This window comes from Balaenoptera ricei, chromosome 1 (assembly GCF_028023285.1).
Source record: "Balaenoptera ricei isolate mBalRic1 chromosome 1, mBalRic1.hap2, whole genome shotgun sequence".
Taxonomy (NCBI): Eukaryota; Metazoa; Chordata; class Mammalia; order Artiodactyla; family Balaenopteridae; genus Balaenoptera; species Balaenoptera ricei.
Genome location: NC_082639.1, coordinates 78,743,907 through 78,765,982, shown reverse-complemented (window position 1 = coordinate 78,765,982; position 22,076 = coordinate 78,743,907). Strand labels below are relative to the sequence as shown.

General features: G+C 41.3%; 1 protein-coding gene across 2 annotated transcripts in view; it reads right to left on the bottom strand.

Moving 5' to 3' along the window:
• Window positions 1-22,076, bottom strand: part of LRRC8B (leucine rich repeat containing 8 VRAC subunit B) — a 73,286-nt gene that overhangs the window by 24,523 nt on the left and 26,687 nt on the right. For both annotated transcript variants that reach the window (XM_059925939.1, XM_059925948.1), the window contains exon 2: window positions 10,210-10,265. The gene's annotated coding sequence lies outside the window, so the exon portion shown is untranslated. The remainder of the gene's footprint in view (window positions 1-10,209; window positions 10,266-22,076) is intronic.

The following is a 22,076-nucleotide window of genomic DNA, read 5'->3' as shown; positions in this document are numbered from 1 at the left end:
CAAAGATCAAAGAGTTAGCATGGCTGAAATTTACTTTGGATTTACCAATCCATGTGTAAAGCCTTCTTTATAATTACTACTGAAGATCAAATTATTTTGCAGGCCAGAAAGCACAGTTAGTGTGTGACAATTCAGCTGTGTATTAATTCATACTTCGCACCACTGGAATATGAGTTTCTTATTCAAAATTCATTTTTAAAAGACTGACAACATATGATACACAACTGCATTTATGTGTAGTTAAGCACAATAAAGACATTTGATCTGTGAAACATTTTACATATTCTTCCACTGCATTGCATCTGTAATGTGCCAGGAAAGAATTTATTGCATAACTCCAGAATGCTACCCAGCCATCATGATACTTCCTGCACAATACAGTTTCCTTTAGATATTGCAGATATATTTTCTACTTTAAACACAAAAAGAAAGAAGAGTCACAAACCTCCAACTACAGTAATATTTTAAAATAATCAGAATGAGAAACTACTATAACTAACCTGTTAGTGAACCACAACTGACTACAAGTTCACCATATTTATTCTTTCTTATTTTTATTTTATTTATTTTATTATTATTATTATTTTTTTTATTTGGCTGCATTGGGTCTTTGTTGCTGCGTGTGGGCTTTCCTCTGGTTGCGGCAAGCAGGGCCTACTCTTCATTGCAGTGCGTGGGCTCCTCATTGCGGGGGCTTCTCCTGTTGTGGACCATGGGCTCTAGGCATGCAGGCTTCAGTAGCTGTGGCACGTGGGCTCAATAGTTGTGGCTCACGGGCTCTAGAGCACTGGCTCAGTAGTCGTGGCGCATGGGCTTAGTTGCTCCACGGCATATGGGATCTTCCTGGACCAGGGCTTGAACCCGTGTCCCCTGCATTGGCAGGTGGATTCTTAACCACTGCACCACCAGGGAAGCCCTGCCATATTTATTCTAACTGAGAATTATTTGTAAAGAATTTTTCCTGTTCATCTTTTTAAGAACTATAAACTTTTCCTCTAATCATCTAATTCAGATTTCCTTTGATGAGTTCCTTGTCAATAAGAGAATAAAAATCTGTTGTTAATAATCTAATATCTGTTTTCCTACTTTCAAAATACTTTCATTTACATTAATTTGTTTCATACCTACAACAAACCATTAAGATAAATATTATTCTTCACATTAAAAAAAATATTTATTTATTTATTTATTTTTGGCTGTGTTGGGTCTTCGTTTCTGTGCGAGGGCTTTCTCTAGTTGTGGCAAGCGGGGGCCACTTTTCATTGCGGTGCGCGGGCCTCTCACTATTGCGGCCTATCTTGTTGCGGAGCACAGGCTCCAGACGCGCAGGCTCAGTAGTTGTGGCTCACGGGCCTAGTTGCTCCGCAGCATGTAGGATCTTCCCAGACCAGGGCTCCAACCCGTGTCCCCTGCATTAGCAGGCAGATTCTCAACCACTGCACCACCAGGGAAGCCCCTTCACATTTTATAAACATGGAAAATAAGGCAGGCCCAAAGGACTTATCTTGTCCAAGGTGACGAAACTGGCAAGAAATAGCAACAACTAGAACCCAGGTCCTCAGGCTAAAATCTCAGTCCTTGTCCACACCAGACCACACTGTCCAGATCATTCAATCCAATTAAGCCAGTCTGAGTTCTTTCAAAAGCTAAGAAAAATTTGAATATTTAACTCCCTCCCCTAACTGCAATGGACTGAATGTTTGTGTCGCTGAAAAATACATATTTTGAAATCCTAATCCCTCAGTGTGATAGTATGAGGAGGTGGGGCCTTGGGAGGTGATTAGGTCATGAGGGTGGAGCCCTCATGAATGGGATTAGTGCCCTTATAAAGGGGACCCCAGAGAGCTCTCCTGCCCCTTCCACTATGAGAGGAAACAGCAAGAACGTGGCCATCTATGAACTAGGAAGTGAGTTCTCATCAGACACTGAATCTGCTGGTGCCATGATCTTAGACTTCCCAGCCTCCAGAAATTGTGAAATAAATGTTTATTGTTAAAGTCATCCAGTCTGTGGTAGTTTACTATAGCAGCCTGAAGGGACTAAGACATCAACTTACCCCAACATCTGCATTATAACTGGGTTCCATTTTAATCTTTGAAAGATAAGGATACAAAGGATATAGCTTTCCGCAATGTCTCCGTTTACATACTATATAATCTGCTTTCTCAGCTAGACTTTTTCTACTGAACATTTTCCACTGAACAATTTAAGACTTTATATAAATATATAGCATCTGGATTTAATGATGTATGAAAAGTCTCAAGCATTCCTATATGTTAAATGATGTTAATTTTTCTAATTGAAGTGCTTAACTGGAGAGTTAGAGCATAGCTGTCCTTTGTCATTACAACATTTAATACTGTTTGTGTGTCCAGGAAATTTTTTCCAGACCATATTTTTGCAAACAATGAGGATCCAATCCAAATCAGATCTCTATTTCTAATATACAAATGCACTAAATCAGTTCAAAGAAACAAAGTTAAAAGTAAAGGATTTTATGGTCCTAATCCCATTCCTTTAGCTTTTAAACATTGTTAAAAAATCATAAAAGCTTTTCAAAGCAGATGAATTCATCTGACAATCTCACCCCAAAGTCTCTAAGACTGGAACAACAACACTCAAGTTAGCCAGTCTTTACTTCCCACTAGTCCTTGTTTTACTTTGAAAGCATTTCCAAAACAACCAGTGAAAAAATAAACAAATGATGATCAGATGGTATTTAGAGTCAGTGTATGATGAGAACTGGATGCTACTTCAAAGCTCTCTGTCTCTGGCCCCAGGCAGGGACACAGCCAAACAATACAGAATGGGGTTTCTCTATACTACTCTCACTGAAAATTGATTTTAAAATCGCCTTACATCCTTTCAAAATGCTTAGTCCTACTTCTCATCAAGATGTTTCCTGGGTCTGGGCTTCCCTGGTGGTGTAGTGGTTAAGAATCCACCTGCCAATGCAGAGGACACAGGTTCGAGCCCTGGTCCGGGAAGATCCCACATGCTGCAGAGCAACTAAGCCAGTGTACCACAACTACTGAGCCTGTGCTCTAGAGCCCACAAGCCACAACTACTGAGCCCGCCTGCCACAACTACTGAAGCCCGTGTGTCTAGAGCCCATGCTCTGCAACAAGAGAAGCCACTGCAATGAGAAGCCCGCGCACCACAACAAAGAGTAGCCCCCGCTCGCCGCAACTAGAGAAAGCCGGCATGCAGCAACGAAGACCTAACGCAGCCAAAAATAAAAAAATAAAAATAAATAAATTTATTAAAAAAAAAGATGTTTCTTGGGTCTAACATATATCTAACTGCAATTTTATTTTGTCTTTTTTTTTGTTGTTTAATATCTTTACTGGAGTATAATTGCTTTACAATGGTGTCTTAGTTTCTGCTTTATAACAAAGTGAATCAGCTATACATATACATATATCTCCATATCTCCTCCCTCTTGCGGCTCCCTCCCACCCTCCCCATCCCACCCCTCTAGGTGGTCACAAAGCACCGAGTTCTTTGAGTTCTCTCTCTGAGAAACGATGCATTAGTATCCAGGATTAATTTGCTCCTTTGCTTTATACTATTATAAATAACCCCCTGAACCACTCACTCTTCAGAAAACTGATGACAATTACTTAGCATTTCTCAAGCACTTAAATGATCACTAGCCAGACACTAGCTTTGAGATCTAGAAGGGAACTAGGATTCATCTAGTAAAGTGTTTCTCTAACATCAACGTTCATAAATCACTGGAGAGCTTATGAAATCACAATGTGATAGGTCCCACCCTTGGAGTTTCTGATTCATTAGGTCTGCATTAGGCCTCAAGAATGTGTATTTCTAACAAATTCCTAGTTAATGTTGATGTTGCTGGTGCAGAGACCACTTCTTGAGAATCACAAATCTAAGACAGTGGTTCTCAACTTCGGCTTCACATTAGAATCCCCTGGGGCACTTTTATAAGAAACTTAAACCCAGGGCCACTCTTAAAGAACACTTTAGTTGGTCTAGGTGAGGTCAGCAATTTTTTTTCTTTTCAAATCTCCCAGGAGGAGAAGCTCACAAGATAGATTGGCAATGAAATATCTGGGGAAAGTGCCTACCTTTTAAGTCTTCCTGAAGTTTCAGATGTCTAGAGTGCTCCTCCTCCCCACAAACTACAAAGTAACAGCTACCATCAACTAGAGGAACCTTCAGAGACTCAGGTGTACGGTAGGAGAACACTGAGTCACTGAGCTAGAGAGATTTGCAGGACGGATTTGAGGAGAAGGATTAGAAACAAGGGGGTGGCTGAAAGGCTATTTCAATCACGTGGGCCAGAAATAATATGGAGAACTTTTGTAATATATTTGAAAAGAAAGCAGTGAATGAAATAGTCACTGTAAATGAAAATTCAATGCCACTTAGCAACATCAAATGTCCTAAGAGAGGTCCATGGAGAAACAGGGTCAAAAGGATTCCGATTCTGATCCTATGGTATTATAGGATCTTCCACAGTTTATAGCACATGGTGTACAGTAAGTATTTGTACAATAAATAACTGAACGTACAAAAATGCAGAAGGCAGAAGAATATTTCGTTCACATGTTAGGCAGGGTGTATCTAAGATGATTAAGCCTTTCCACAGAGAGGCTAGAACTTGGAAGCATATAGATGGGAAGGATTTTGGCTAACTATTCTGCATATTCCAAACCTCAACAGCTTAAAAATAGTTTTATTTCTTGTGATTCTGTGGGTAGTTCTTTTATTTCCTGGTGTTGGCTGGCACAAAGATGGCTGGAAGGTCCAAAATGTCCTCATTCATCAGGTTGGTAGTTGGTGCTGACTGCTGGCTGGTACTTTGTGTGAGACTTCTGGTGGCTGTTCCGAGTGTCCTCACATAGCTTGGTGGTTGGGTTCTAAAATAGTGCATTTCAAGCAAAGAGGCAAAACCTGCAGTTCTTTCATGGGATAGCTCTCAAAGCTACACGGTGTCATGTCCACTATATTCTATTGGTCAAAGGAGTCAGGTACCAGCCCAGATTCAAGGAGGCAAATGCCTCCTCTCAGTGGGAAAAGAGGCAAAGAATGTGCAGCCGTGTTTAATCCACTGCAGTCTACTCTCTGCCCACAAATGATTTACATTCCTCTCACATGAAAGCCTCACCCTCTGCCAAGCCCCCCAAACGTTTCATTCTGCTATGGCATCAAGTTCAGGCTTGAAGTCTAGGATCTTGTCATCTAAATCATGTCCAGGATGCTATGGGACAACACCCTTAAGATTCTTAGAAGCCCTTCTGTCTAGCTGAGAAGAGGCACTGCCTTAAATCTTTTTGAAGTCTCAATACAGGGTCCTATACCTGTTGCCTGGCTTTTATTTGTACCTTAAGACCAAGTTTTACTGCACTAGTGCTGCTCTGGATCTGATCTTTCAACCTGAGGCCGTTTCTTACTTTGAAAGAAACAGTTTTATTCACGACCCCAGAAAATTCTGGATTGGAAATATGTCCTCTAAAGTCTACTTAAAATCTGAACCGTTTCTTCTATAATTAATCTCTCTCTTACAATACTTTGGTCATAAGTGGTTTTAAAAAGTCAATTGGTACTTCCAAACTTCTGCTGGGAAATCTAAGCTAGATCCACAAATCGGTTAGGTTCATTTTCTATCTTCCATGTTACTGTAAGTGTCAATCTTAATTTTTTTGTCAATACATAACAAGGGTACCATTTTATATCCTCCAATAGCAATTTCCTCACTGCTCTTCGAGCCACCATTAAGAATCTTCTGGGACTTCCCTGGTGGCGCAGTGGTCAAGAATCTGCATGCCAATGCAGGGGACACAGGTTTGAGCCCTGGTCCGGGAAGATCTCACATGCCATGGAGCAACTAAGCCTGTGAGCCACAAGTACTGAGCCCGCATGCCTAGAGCCGGTGCTCCACAACAGGAGAAGCCACTGCAATGAGAAGCCCACACACAGCAATGCAACTAGAGAAAGCCCGCGCACAGCAACGAAGACCCAATGCAGCCAAAAATAAATAAATAAATAAATAAATTTTTTAAAAAAAGAATCTTCTTTTTAAAAAACTTTTATTTATTTATTTATTTATGGCTGTGTTGGGTCTTCATTGCTGCGTGCGGGCTTTCTCTAGTTGCGGTGAGCGGGGCCTACTCTTCGTTGCAGTGCACAGGCTTCTCTTTGCGGTGGCTTCTCTTGTTTTGGAGCACAGGCTCTAGGCACGCGGGCTTCAGTAGTTGTGGCACGCGGGCTCAGTAGTTGTGGCTCGCGGGCTCTAGAGCGCAGGCTCAGTAGTTGTGGTGCATGGGCTTAGTTGCTCCACGGCATGTGGGATCTTCCCGGACCAGGGCTCGAACCCGTGTTCCCTGCATTGGCAGGTGGATTCTTAACCATTGCGTCACCAGGGAAGTCCAATAATCTTCTTACTTCCCCTTCAGGTTCACTGCTACCTGGTCTCAAAGCCAATGCCAGATGTTTTCTTGTGGCAACACCTCACTTCTAGGCACCAATTTTTGTTTTGGTTCTTTATTGCTATGTAACAAGCCATCCCGAAACGTAGCAGCTGAAATAACCATTCATCATTTCTGATGAATCTGTGGGATGATGAGGCAGTTCTGTTTCATGTGGTGTTGGCTGAAGGTCCAAAATGCCTCAGTCACAGGGCTGGCATTTTGGCTGGCTGCTGGCCTGGAGCTCAGCTTCAGCTAATGACCAGGGGCTTTGTCACTCCTCCACACATGGCTGTTTAGGCTGCCTCAGAGCAAGGTGGCTAAGTTCTAAGTAGGAACATTACAAGCACACAAAAGCAGAAGCTACAAATCTCCTTAAGGTCTAGCCTTAGAAATTACTCCACACCATTTCTTCCTTTTGATGGGGCAAAAAGGAAACAGATCCAGCCCAGATTCAAAAGGAAGGGAAATAGACTCCATCTCTTGATGGGGAAAATCACAAAGTATTTGCAGCCATCTTTAATCCACTATAGGAAGTCAAGAGCATTTAAGTAGTAGATAGTGCCACAGAAATGAATTAATTCTTTGAAAGAATTTAGTGAGTGAAGAATAGAATCTCTCTCCCCTTTATAACATATCAGATGAGGAAGGACTATCAGACAAGGAAGAGTAAAGGGGGATAGAATAGCAGGGTCAGTGAGGTAAAAAAGCAGCACAGTGTTTCTGGAGCACAGAAATCAAAGGGTCTGACATCATAGTCAAAACAGAGAAACCAAAGGAGAATAGTGATGTGTAACTATCATTCTGCAGCTTCTTACACAAAGCTGTAGAGTGGAAATGGATCTGTGAAACAATCAGATAATATGCTAAATATTAGAAAAATTACCCGTATCATCTAAAGTCCCAGGAGAAAGTTACTGAATACGACAACTAAGAGCACGTGAACAACTCTAGAAATCCTAATTAAATTGGAGTTGTTGAACTTTAAGGAACATTGTTTCACTATTCCTTGTTTCTGATGGTTATGAAATACATCGTGCATTTAATTTAGATGGTAATTGTGTTTTTAGAAAAAGACCTCTCAATTCTTTGATGCTTTAAGTAAGCTACCAGATTATCTAGACTACATTTAAAATGAAGAGAAGCTGCAGTCCTATTACTGTAATGTTAACACTAGAGCATAAGCCACCAGTGGCTACATAATTCCGAGAATCTGTAAACAGACAGCAACTTCAAACCCTTCTCCGCCATCTTCATTGTTTATAAAACTGTTCTCCTGACCCCCTCCCATCACCCCAGAGTCAGCAAGCCATAAAGTCGAGCCAAACCCAGTCCCTGTGCAGTCCCTGGGGAACCACACACGCTCTCCTTTCAAATGACTGGCCGATAGCAGTGATCATCAGTCCATTTGCTTCTACAGTAATTCTTCCATAGGTGACCTACCTTTCACAGCAGCAGAATCATATGGACTGTTTAACCCAAGAAGAAACCACAGAGATCAGAGTCTAACTCTTCACACATAAGGAAACTAAATTTCAAAGATGTTCAAGCAGCTTCTCTAGGGTCACAGGGTAGTAGAACATGGGCTTAAGGCCACCTTGCCTAATTTGAAAAGAACTGGGAGGTTGAGAGCATTGCTTCTGGTCACCTAGCCTAAGTAATAATAGGGCTTATTAATAAAATAAAACAGGGGTTTGGAACATGAAGTTGCAAAAATAGTCCAGAACATTTCTGTGTTATAATTTTTTAAAACTATAAATCAAAATGAGATTTTTCTTTTTTTTTAGCTCTGGGACACACAAACCAGTGTATTCTAGAAATACTTAAACATATGATTAAGCCACTAGTCTTAACCCTTTCTCTAAAGTTAACATTTATATACATTCAATTATGGAGGTTAGGACTACAAAGGCATACCAAGGAAATATGAGGCCTTGTTTCTGCTTTCATGGGATTTACAATCCTATTGTGGAGAGAAGACATGCATAGTTGAGAGTTAGCAGCACCATCTTATACTGTCATTTCAGTGCCAAAATGAGTGGGATGATGGCCAAAAGTAAGCACTGCATTCGGTTCTACACAAACAAAATATCCAAAGAGAATGGGTGAAACGTTACTGAGAATGGTAAAGCAGTACTTGTCAAACAAAGGTCAGGATTTAGTCTGTTCATGCAACAAATATTTAGAATGTCTACTATGTGCCAGGCAGAGTTCTAAGTGTTAGGGAAATATAGATGTGCAAGACAGACAAGATCCCTGCTCTCAGGGACCTTACTGTGCAGTAAGGAAAGAGAGAAAACCAAATACACACACATGATAAAATCAGAAATGTTATGAAGAATACATAGCTACTTTAGACTGGGGAGTGAGGAAAGGCCTCTTTAGAAGGACTACCATTAGAACAGGGGTCTAAATGGAGCCTACCAGATGATGATACTGGGGAAGATCATTCCAGGGAGAAGGAGCAAGAAGCTTAGGATGTGTGCAGATCAGAAAGGAGGACACCTGGCTGGAATGTCAGAAGCCTGGGGAAAGTAGAGTAACAGAGGGCCTGCAGTCAAGATAAAGAGTTAGGATAACTATAAGTAGTATAGGAGTGGTGGAAAAGCCACTGAAGAGTCATAAGGAGAGAAGTAGCTGATCTATTACTAGCTTTTAAGAATTCGCAGTCAACTCAATGAATCAGCAGGGAAATGCGGATATACTCGAGAAGTCCAAGTATCTACCTTCATCTGTAAAAAGAAAGGTGTTCAGAATACAGCAGGGGATAGATCCACTGTCCCCACCACTGCTTTACCTGGACTCTATGTTCAGAGCTGAGTGACACAGCTTTAAGACATATGTCATATTCACAACACTGGAGAGCCATGCAATTTAATACAGTGTACAAATTAATCATTCATCATGTCAAAGTCAAAAGCTCTGCCACAGAGCTAATTTAAGATTAAACTTCCACAACTGTAAAAGATGAATGATGTTTGCAGGAAGCAACAGGATATAGAACTTGTTTATTTCTGACTTACCTACTCTAGAAAAGCATGGCCATGTTTTCATTACGGAAACATGGCAAACCAATTCTACACATTAAAAATGCTACCCTAGGGACTTCCCTGGTGGCGCAGTGGTTAAGAATCTGCCTGCCAATGCAGGGGACACGGGTTCGAGCCCTGGTCTGGGAAGATCCCACATGCCACGGAGCAACTAAGCCCGTGCATCACAACTACTGAGCCTGCATGCCACAACTACTGAAGCCCACGAGCCTAGAGCCCATGCTCCGCAACAAGGGACACCACTGCAATGAGAAGCGCGCACCGCAACGAAGAGTAGCCCCAGCCCGCCGCAACTAGAGAAAGCCCATGCGCAGCAACGAAGACCCAATGCAGCCAAATTAATTAATTAATTTTTAAAAATGCTACCTTAAACAAAAATCAGAAAAATATAGACATGGAGTCATGGAATCTAAGTCTCTCATAGACATTTATTATATTCCTTAGATCTTTAATGTTAAAAAAATGACAAATATCAAACACATACACATATCCTTTCCTACTACAAAACCAACAAAGGATAGGAAGATGACATTTTACCAAAATGTATACAGATTTAATTTTCTGTTTAATTGGTTTAAAAACATCAAAAGGACTTTACTCAAAACATCTGTAAGAATAGTAATCTCTTTTTACACACTAAGTATTCAGTACTTATTTGCCCCAAGCTACCAGTGTAATAGTAATTATCTTTACCATGTGTTCACAATTCAGAATATTAATCTTACCCTATGAATGCCTGGTCAACCGGAAACTCTGCAATTAGTTTCTATTTGAAAAATTCCTAAAGAGAAATCATAAACATATTGTTATATTTTATGCATCATAGGACTTTTTATCCACTTTAAAGACAATTTTATCCACTTTAAAGAGACAATATATCCACTTACGTGGTTCTAAAGTTTCAAACAGCTATAATAACTTTATGAAACATATAAAAGATAACTTTTTTAAAAAGCCACTGCTGTTAAAGAGATCACTTTCTGACCTCTTACAAAAGGTGTCAAATAAAACCCAGGGAGAGAAACAAAATCACTGTCACAAGCTACACATTTAATCCCATCAGCATGGCAATTTACAAGGCATAAAATATGAACTTTAAATTTTTAATGAAGAATGAGGTAAGCATTATGAGGCACCACTCATTTTATAAATAAAAGATAGAAAAACTCATTGAAAATATCTATGCTTCTTACAGAAAATAGGAAAACATGGGGAAAAACAACTTAATGTTTAGGATTGTTTTCCCCTTCCAGTTTTGTTTTTGTTTTTGCTGGCCTGCTAGTTTTACACAACTATGCCATTATAAAATTCAGTGTTATGATATTGAGATCTCTTTTTGCCTCATCATTTCTCAGAGGCTTTCTCGATGTTGTTGTAGTTTCTCGAAACATCATTTTTGAAGCATAATAGTTCATACATGGCTATGTCATAGGTTACAAAATCATTTCCCTACTGAATCTTGTTTTCCCTTTTTATTACTAATAATGCTGTAAACATCTCTAACTCTGTTCATATGATTTCCTTTGCATAGACCTCCAAAAGTAAGAGTAATAGATCAAAGAGCATGAACATTTTAAGGCTTCTGATATATAACATCCAATTACTTCCCAAGAAGATTATACTAATTTTCTTTCCTGTAAACAATATGAGTAGTACCCTCACCAGATGCGGGAATCATCATTAAAAAGAAAAGTCTTCGCTAATTCCACACATGAAAAGGATCTTGTTGCTTTATTGTGCATTACTTTGAATTGGGTTGAATGCTTCCCAACATGTTTTAACGATGAGTTTCATTCCTCTTTTCTGTTTCACATTTACCTAAACCAGAGTAATATTTTGCGGAGAAGATATAAATGCAGAACTTAATGAAAGCTCTCTCACAATGACAACTTGTTAATCTCAGAGTGCAGCCATTGCTGTCAAGTAAAAAAACAAAATGTAGCTCAGTTTCTTTATCCAGCCTAAAATCAAATCACTCAAACTAATTTTAGAAACAACAGCAAACATTATCACCTTTCTTCCTCCCCAGCAGCGAACCAAAGTATAAGTTGCAAGAATGAAATGTGAAAGTACTAAATGGCGACGCTTCTAAGAATAGAAATAAACAGTCCATATTAGGCAAGATCAAAACAGGACTTGGACTGTCACAGTAATTGTGACAGACCCAGCTGCCGAGGAAGCATCAGTGGGCTCCCCAGCTAGCTATGCTGGATGGGGGCTATAAAACCGGCTTTACCTACCCTCTGAAAAACATTTACTCTCCCCAGAGGCAAGACACAAGCTGTGTATTTTCACTGAAAAAATCAATTCCAAGATAACCTAAAAAAAATGTATCCTGGAAGATTTGGAGATGACAAGCCTAACACTGAGAGCTCCCTTTCTCAAATAAGAGCTCCTTTCAGAAGGTTCCCAGTGAGGGACACAGAAGGGAACGCTCCCAAGTGACTGTGGATTAAGGAACAATAGGGGGTAATCAGCTTTCTGATAGAAAAACAAAACGCCCCAAGGCTTTTACTTTGAAAACTGAGAAGTCTGGGTGCTCTTATTTCCTTCTGGTCAGCGGAGACAGCGGAGATTGACAAAACAAACTCCTTTGTAGTAAAAGCAAAGGCCTACTATAAAATCTTAGAATCTGAGAAAGGCTTTCCATTTGGGAGAATTTGTCTTTCAGTGATAGATTCCTTTTAAGATTTAGCAAGAAGTCAAGAATCTTTGCAGGTCAATATGGCAAGAATCCCTGCAATGTCACACTTATTCAACCTGCCTTGTGCAATTCCATAAGATTAAGGCTTTAGGTTGCGTAAAATTAAAGTATCCTATTTTCATCAATTTGAAAGGTTCAGACTCTGAATACCAGATTTACTGAAGAGAGGGACATTTCACTTCACCATCGGTCCCACCCTAGGATCACTCCATGAATCACCACCATGAGCCACACTGACCTCCACAGGCTGCGTTCACTGCTCCTTCCCTCTGCTTTCCTGGAATACTTTATCAATAGTTCTCTCACACTGTTTCATGACATGTAATAAGCTACTGCCTCAAGTTCCTTGAGGACTGGGGCAGAATCTCATTTACCTATATTCTCAGGATCTATCCCAGCATCTCTTTCCGAGGCTAGGTTAAGCGCCTCGATATTACGGCAGCTTCCCTGTACCAATTCATCAATGGGGTGTTGAAACATCTTTGGAAAGTTAGCTAAATTAAACTAAAATAGTATCTACCAGACTTTTCTCAGGGATTGTTCAGAATGCGGTTGGAAGGAAAGACAAAGAGTCTGCTACTTCTGGTCAGTTGAGATCCTGGCAACTGGCAGAAGTGGGAACTAGAGGGGCTCTTTGGCTACCCTCTTCTCTCTCATACAGCTCCTGGCTTCTCTTAAAAATGTGAACAAATATTTAACGAATAGCAGTCTGAAGTGACATCAAATCATTAGCCTGCCCAGAGTAACAAGTTAATAGCCCACCCAGGGTGCTCCCATGTCCCAGTTCTGCCCCTGCGCTCATCATGAGTATTGAGTAAGCAATTATTGAGTGAACCAATAATACCAGATCAGGTTTCCCCACCCAGTTAGGAACCAAGGGTATGGAGGAGCAGGCCTGGCTCTCTGAAAGATCTGTGCACACATCTGGGGTACAGACACGGTGGGCCTGGAAGGGTGATAAGCAAAGCAGTGGGGACAGAGCCTCAGGCATTTCCATCTGCTCCTGACAGGTACAGAGATTCAGAGGCAGAAGCTAAGCCTTCACCCTTCAGAAAGAAAGGAGAAAATTTCATATTTGCCAGCTTACTCACCAAACATGACATCTGACAAATGTGAATGCAGAAGTGCTGTCAAATTCAGCCTGACTGGCTACATTATAATGACAGTGAGTCAATTTGAATCAGTGATGGATCAATGGATAAATGCCACAGCAGTCTTAAATGACCTTAATATCACATCAAATTATGATTTCAAAATTCTTCTTTTGTACAAATTAACAGTATAATGCAACAGGAATAATGCTGGGACCAGCGGAAGCGTCAAGATACCACCCAACAAGGATACCGTGTGCCATGCTGTTCTGTGCCCATTTCTTGTCCAGTCTACCTTCCCCCAACACCACAGGCTCTGGGAAGGTGAGGACTTCCCTTGTCACCCAGGGCCTGCCACATATTAGATGCTCCCTAAGTATCATAGTTCCACAACCCTGTGTGCTATTAACAAGCTAACAATATTTCAGGTACAGGGGTGGTTTCAGTCTCATAAAAGCAGTAACTTCTGATAGGGATCACTATAAGGAATGCTGTATCTGCTCGACCATATTGTTAACTCAACAACAAAAATCAAATTGCCATGCATTGCAAATCAGACTAGTGTTTACGTCAAGCTAACTTCTAACCACAAAACACAAAAGTTTAATGTTCACCAAGTACTGAATGACCGTTAAACACAAAAGATGTTTAAAATAAACACTGCTACTCACTCAACCCCCTCCCCCCCACCCCCCAACAAGTACTTGTTCCATACCTGGTGCTTCTTTGGCAGAGAGCGAATGGTGAGTGTTCTACCGTTTCTATTAAACTGCATCACAAATAGCTGGTCAGATGCCTCCCTGCCTCTCACTATGAGCTCTTAGAAGAGTTCAGTGTGCAAGACAGGAGCTAACACACAAGAGATTCTCAGTAATTGTCTGTTGAATGGAGAAAGGTGGTGGGAGGTGGAAAGAGGAAAGCTACCATTTACTGGGCACTTAGTGAGGTACGTATTATGACCTCAACTCTAATGGTGGGAAAGGTGAAGATGGGAGGAACTGAGAAGCTTGCTCAGGCTCAAGCTCACAAAGGAGAAGAATTCACACCAGCTCTGACTAAGAGCCATCTGCTACACCACCCCTCCAATAAGCTATGTTAAAAGGAGTTTTACATAGAATGTGACATCGTTTAAAAAAACACCGACAATCTATCTTTTAGAGAAACTGAAAGACAATCTAAAAATCAGATCTATATAGTCTTCCTGTTCATTACTCAGTATTGCATCTAGTGAAACAGAATCAACAACTGCTCCCTCCATCCTGCTTGCCTCTATTAAGTAATTAAGATCAACATGAACAGGAGTGCATCCTACTGGCACAACCTCTTACGGAGAAACATTCACCCACCCCTGTAACGACAAGAGGAATAACCCAAGTTTAATCTGTATTTAAATGATCTTTTACATGGGTTTTCTTCCTGGCCTTCCTATTAAAATGTGGTTAAACTAAATTTATGCCATATCACCTAAATACGACCTTCTTTCTGAATGACTTAATAAAGAAGTATCGCATGTCTTCAATCTGTTAGTTACTTTGTTAGGCTTAGTTCTTACCTGACACTCTTAGGAGGAAGAGAGTATAGCAGAATGGTTAAGATCAAGTTCTGACTGTGTCATTTACCACCTGCTTGATCTTAGATAAGCTAAGTATCAATTTTCTCATCTGTAAAATAGAGATAATAATGGAGTTGTTGTAAGAATTAAATGAGATAGCTATAAATCTAATGTTTAGCATAGCAGGAGGTACAAAGTAAATGCTCAAAAATGATAATTTATTAACTGAGTAGTAGGTTTATTTAAGGTGAATTCTTTAAAGGTTGGCTTTAAATTACCCTGTAAAGAGAAACCAGACTGGATATTAGGGGGTTTGGTTTTCCACCCAAGCTAGAGATTTCCATGCCACGTTTTGCAATGTGTCACATGACTCCAGTTACTAGAAAGTGTTGTGCAATATAAATATAAATGTAATTTACCTCTATTATTTAATATATGACACATAGGGAAGACCAAGTATCGTGAAGCCAAAACAATACAAGGTGATGCAACATTTGTAAAAAGTTAACCTGTGCAAGTACCCTCTACTTTTTGATGCAATGCCTGCCTTCCCAATCAAGATTCATGCTTCAGACAAGTCAGATATAGCCAGAATCACCCAAGGCCATGTTTTAAAATCTATAATCACAGATGCACAACAATGTGAATGTGCTTCATGCCACAGAACTGTACACTTTAAAATGGTTAAAATCGTTAATTTTATATTACATATATTTTACCACAAAAAAAAAAATCTATCATGTAAAACAGGAAGACTGTTCTGACTGCTTTAAAACGAACACAAATGGATTACACAAAATAAATATACAGCGGGCCCCCATGTACTAGAAAACATACCAACACATAAAAATATTATTTTACTGTGTCAAATTTGCTTTGTCCATAATTCATAGGTTATTATAATAAATACTAAATATTTCATTATCAATTTTTTGTTACCTTTAATTGGAAGGATTTGGGTGGGGGAGATATGATCTCACTAATTTGCCTAGAAAAGGTGTGGGTCTCTTTTATACTAGATAAACAGCCATATATGAAGCTAACACATTCAAATATCTTCTAGTGACTAGCTAGGTAAACACACACATGAGATCTTTTTTTTCTCCTAAAATAACCACTGAAGCACCCACATGTTTACAACAATCATTAATAACTTGAGATGAATTTGCAAAGTATTTGATCCTCTTGTTAATCTTCTTTTATTTAGAGGTCAGTTCAGCAGAAAGCATCTAGGACAGCCTTATAGGGTGCGAGTCGGGGTTAGGGAGAGGTTGGTGGTAAGGCAGAGAGATTGTGTGTGTGTGTGTGTGTGTAAGTGGTTAGAGAAGAGCCATCATAATCCTTTACCTTAGTGATAGCAGACATACTTATCAGGCATTTACACTAGTCAATCAATCAATCCCTGAGGCTTTCATAATAACGCGTATTTTTGTAGGACTGCCTTGTTACTTCCTTGGTCTCTGGATTATGTGTGGTAGAAATGTCCATTCAAGGCACGAGTGAATAAAGGTAGTGATCCATATCAAATGAGAGCCAATTTAATAAGAGCAATAGCTGCTCTGCCTCTCTATAGGGCTATACTGAAGAAGGATGAGGGGACTGTAGTAATGAAACGGGATGTTTAAATGAAGGAAAGTAACCATCACCATGGCACACAGAAGAAGACTATGAGGCATCACACCCTAACAGAAAGAACCCCTGACTAGGTGTCAGGAGACCCAATTTCTACTCTCTACTTTACATTTAACTGACAGTATCGTGTTGGGCAAGTCATCTCACATCATCTGACCTGACTTCCCCCTCACTCGTCATGTTCGAGAGAGAGACAAATGATAGCTGGACCCTCCACTTCCTGCATTCCACTATCCTGCGAGTTGATTAATTGCCGCTGGAGCTAAGGGAGACCTAATCTGAAGAGACTCCTATGGAGTGGTGAGAATCAAGAAGGGCTTTGAAAGAAGAAGGTGACAGCACCAGGAAAAGCATTAACTCGAAGATGGCTGCTGCATGTTTCCTTAGAAAGAGAGCACACTGAATGATCTGCAATTGGAAACTAATAAATTGGGCTGGCCAAAAAGAGAGAAAAAGTGGGTCATAGCAAGAAAAGAAGGTCATCAGGTCAAGCATATGAGGAAAGCATTGATTTTAATTGAAGGGAAAAAGGTAAGAGGGAACCTTGGAAGGGTCCTAATACTACCATCTCTCAGGCAGCGGGGTTCGCCAGGATTCAGTCACTGACCAGTAGCTTCTCTGCTCATGCACATGCTCTCCTGGGATGACATCCTCTATTCTTAAGAATTATCCAGGGCTTCCCTGGTGGCGCAGTGGTTAAGAATCTGCCTGGCAAAGCAGGGGACATGGGTTCGAGCCCTGGTCCAGGAAGATCCCACATGCCGCGGAGCAACTAAGTCCGTGCGCCACAACTACTGGGCCTGAGCTCTAGAGCTCGCAAGCCACAACTACTGAAGCCCTCACACCTAGAGCCCGTGCTCTGCAACAAGAGAAGCACTGCAATGAGAAGCCTGTGCACCCCAACGAAGAGCAGGCCCCGCTCCCTGCAACTAGAGTGAGCCCATGCGCGGCAATGAAGACCCAACGCAGTCAAAAACAAATAAATTAAATAAATTTTAAAAAAAAGAAAAAATAAGATAAAGGAATTATCCACCACCTCCCTGTAGATGATCCCCCAAAATTATATGACAAGCTCAGCTCCCTAGTCCTAAACTGCAGAATCATCTCCCCGCTATCTTCCCAGCTATACACTGAGATGTGTAGAAAACTTAAACTCAGCATGTCCCAAACTGAACCTGCCATTTCTTCTCACACCCACACCAAATCTGCTCTTCCTGAGTGCCTGAATATTGGAAGCAACATTAACACTGATAGCTGAATGATGCTGAAGGTTGACAGCAACATCAAGAGCTCAGGCACCTAACCCCAAACCTTCTTTTCCTCTATTCTCTGAAATCAATTGGTTCTTTTCTTAAACTACTCCCTTATTCTGCATCCCTGCTACCACTGCCTTGGGTGGAGCCTGCCTCATCTTTGGGGAAGACGGCTGAAATATTCTCCTCTCTTCCCTTCCTTAGTCCCATTTCCATGTTGCAGCCAGAGAGCTCTTTCTAAAACACATCACCTCCTGATTTGGTTATTTGTTATTATAAGGACAATGTCTCAGGGAGGTGGTGGGGGGCAGCAGCTGGCACTGGCACACGATGGAAACGAGTACTATCCAGCTTCTCTTGTGGTTTTATTAGCTCTTGCTATTTCCTTCCCAGGAATGCTAGTGTCTGACCGCAAAAGGCTGGGCAGACTGGACATATTCTGTGATCACCACTCACTTGAGGACAGCTGGAGTAGGGAGAATCACATGGCCACGTGGCTCACCCTGGGCACGCACACAACCTCACAAGTTGGATATGGCTGCCTTTAACTTCAGCTCATGCTGCTCGTGTCATGGATTCTGATACAGTTTGGACTACCGCTGTGAGGGGAAGGAATTTTTAAAGCCTCTGGCTCTGTTTTTATCTACATGTTACTGGTGTCTATGCTCCCAGATATCAGGCATTTTTACAGAAGTTTTATTCTACTTCCTGGTCAGCAGCAGTCATCGGTAGGGCAGTCAATTCTGGAGGCACAGAGTGATGATTACTCCTCCTGCTGCGATGTTGCCCTGTGAATGTTCTGGAGCTGCTTTAGGTAACTGCAAACTGCCCACTTTTTATTCATCTTCATATCTTTTGTTCCCCTAACCCTCCACTCCCCCCACAAGTGAGGGTAAGAGGTAGGGGCTGGTTTTCTCTGCTCCCGGTGTGGAAAACATGCCCTGGAACGATTCCAGGCCTGTCTCCACCGCCATCTGCATGGGCTAAAGCAAACCACTCGCCCAGTCCAGGCCGCCATGTCCTTGGCTTCAAAACGTGGCCAATCATACTGGCCCTGAGCTGACAGTAGTGGTAAAAGAAATACTGTGGAAGCATTCTGAAATCATTAAAGGTGCACATAAATGTAAAGGGGAACTCATTAGAGAAAACCATTTTTTTTTTTTTTTTTGCCAGTAAAGTAATTTTAGAAGGGGATGCTTTTGACCTTGGAGCATTATCCTAAACTGAAACAAAACAACCCATAAAGTGAGCCTTATTGACACCACCTTGGTTCCAAGGAAACAAAATGGCAAGTGTTACAAGGTCACTGACACCCCCTCACACTTAAGTCCTACTACAAAGTCAAAAAGAATTTTTTAGAAAGGCACAGGGGTCCAGGTAGCAATATGTGACCAAAACACAAAACTGGCAGTAGTCTCTTCACTGTGAGAAGACAATAACTTGAGCAGAAAGTTCTTCTCCAAATCCACCTTGCAATAATGGACTGAAAATGGACCATTCACACTATCAACTAGGGATTTAAAAAAGCAAGAAAAAAAACAACACCTGCAACCTCTGGCTCACAGTGCCAATGAACTGCAGCCATACCTGTCTGCCCAACCCAGAGAGGACTTTCAAAACATTACAGTCAGCCGAGACTGCTTACCTCTTCCAGCTCCTATTTTCGCTGGAAGAAGGTGTGGAAGTAAAGGATTGAGCAAGAGCATTAAGAGAGAAATAGGTCAGTTTCGAAAAAACCAGCTCTCATGTCATCTATGTTTCAGGTAAAAAGTCCACTTTCACCTTGGTGTTAAATCAGTGCTTCATGTTTGCAACTTGGTTAATGGCTGCTGATGGTCAAAAACATTGGTTTTCATTTGCTCCTCTGCTGGAGCAGAAAAATGTCTGGTCTCCATTTAGGGTAAACATAGTGAGTTGTCTCTTTTTCTGACATTACCTTCTCTGACACCACCTGGGTGTCCTGCGATGCAATCCTATCCTGATACTTAAGTTAGTGCAAGATTCCACAGGTCTAAGTGCTCAGTCCCACAAGACTGCCCCCACTTTAGATGCCAGTCTCAAGTCCCAGGTACTCAGATATCCACACTTTTGTCCAACTTAATTACAAATTCAGGGGCTCCCACAACCCCCTCCTCAAGGTTGACAATTCACTAGAACGACTCACAGAACTCAGGAAAACACTTTAGGTTTACAGGTTTATTGTAAAGGATACAACTCTGCAACAGTCAAATGGAAGAGATGCATAGGGAAAGGTATTTGGTGGTGTGTGTGGAGCTCTCATGCGCCATCTGAGTACGCCACTCTCCCAGAACCTCGATATGTTCACTAACCTGGAAGCTCCCAGACTCTGTCGTTTAGGGGTGTTTCTGGAAGTTTCATTACATAGGCATCATTGATTAAATCACCGGACATTGGAGACTGAAAATCTCTAGTCCTTCCCCTGTCCTCAGAGGTCAGGGGGTAGACTGAAAGTTCCAACCCTCTAGTCACCTGGCTGGTCCCTCTGGCAACCAGCCCTCATCCTGAAGCTCCCTAGGGGCCCACCCAGAGTCACCCCATTAGCATAAAGCCAGGTAAGGCTGAAAGGGGCTCACCATGAGTAATAAAAGATGCTCCTGTCAGGAAATTCCAAGGATTTTAGGAGCTCTGTGCCAGAAGCTGAGGGCAAAGACCAAATATAAATGTATTTCTTATTATACCACTCATAGCCTCCCACTGCATGAGAATAGTCTTACAGGAGGGCTAATTCTTATTCAAACTAGTTGCAATTTGAAACAGTGCCAAGCAGTCCACTTAGAAGGCCAAGCTCACCTGCAAGGGCCAAACAGAGCAGGCAGTCATTTAAGCCACCGGACGTCCTGAGTTAATGACTTAGAGAAGTTATGTCTTAAGGGACCCCTTCTCTGACCAGGCCCTTCACAATGTGTTCTTTTAGTTCTCTATTCCTTGTTTTCACAGCACTTAGCACACACCTTCGTGTAATTGTTCAATTGAGGTTTACTTCTCTCCCACTAAAGTATAAGCTCTAGGAGGTCTGGTCTACATGTCTCATGCTTGTCATTGTATCCCCAGGGCTTAGTAGGCAGAAGCTGCTAGTAAATATTAAATGAACATTAAAAGAATTAAAATTAGAACCCCCTCCCCCCCTTGCTTGGAGCAAAGACCAGAACAACTTCCTATAATCACCACAGTATCTTATCTTCAAATCACCTAATTCCACATGACAGGCAAAGGTCCCTGAATCCTTTAGGAGATAAAGTCTCTATTCCAGCCCTATCAAAAAGAGAAAAGAGATTTAGCTTAGCCATGGCCTTAAGAATAATTTGAGGCAGCTCTGGGGATACTGAAGTGATAAGAGTAAGGTCAGGCTTCTAAAAGAACCCACAAAGAACTAACAGGAATCAGGTAGATTGTCCACATTCCAAAGAAGGTGAGTGGTAGGGTTTCTGCATATTGGGTTGGCCCTGGGCTTTAGAATTCAGAGGACTCTGCAGCTTCACTTGGTGTGAGCAAAGAAGAGAAGCCATGTTCTCTCTGGAACTGTGATGGCTTCCCAGGAAAAAAAAGCCACATTCCCAGTCTGGAAGTTTAACACAAGACTTCTAAACGAGGGTGGGGCGTTGTCCGGCTCAGTGACAAATCCAGCTGCACAGCACGCCTCATCTCCTGTCAGTGACCTAGGTTTCTCCTTTGTGCACAGCAAATGAATCTACGGTTATTTCTTAGCAACAAACTTGAAGGTAGAAGGATTGCAGCAAGAAAGCTAATGGTGTCTTTTCTTCCTGTCTCCATTTTTTTCCCCCTAACCCATACACAAGAAATAACATTTTTCTATTTACATTTGACAACATCGTGTGTTTCCATTGTGGGAAGTCTTATTCACTGAAGGAAGGCAACAACTTAGTCACTGTTAGTTGAACAGAGATAGAAATGAAGAGGGCCCTATGTGCCACCAACTTGTGTCATGGCCAGAGATGGGGTACCAAGAGAGTATAGGATTGTCACATCTTGCGTCCACTAAGTGTCCTCAGCAATCATGACCTAGCTTCTGCTGGGTACAAAGCATCATCTTCCCAGATTCTGAAGGGGACAGAAAGGTGTCAAACTTAAACATGAACTTCAAAAAGACCTTATGCTTTGGTAAATAAAGCATGAATACAAGAAAGGTCAAACAAATGGATTACACAGTTATGTTTTAAGGCAATATATGCCAAAGAAATAATAGTCATTGCACAGGTGTTATGAGTTGGACCAAGAAAAGTGCATAGGATTTATATAAATGGGAGGTGAAGGGATGAGTGGTAGAAGGGAGGATTAGTATTTTATGTGAAGGAATGAGGAACAAACAAACAATAAAAGA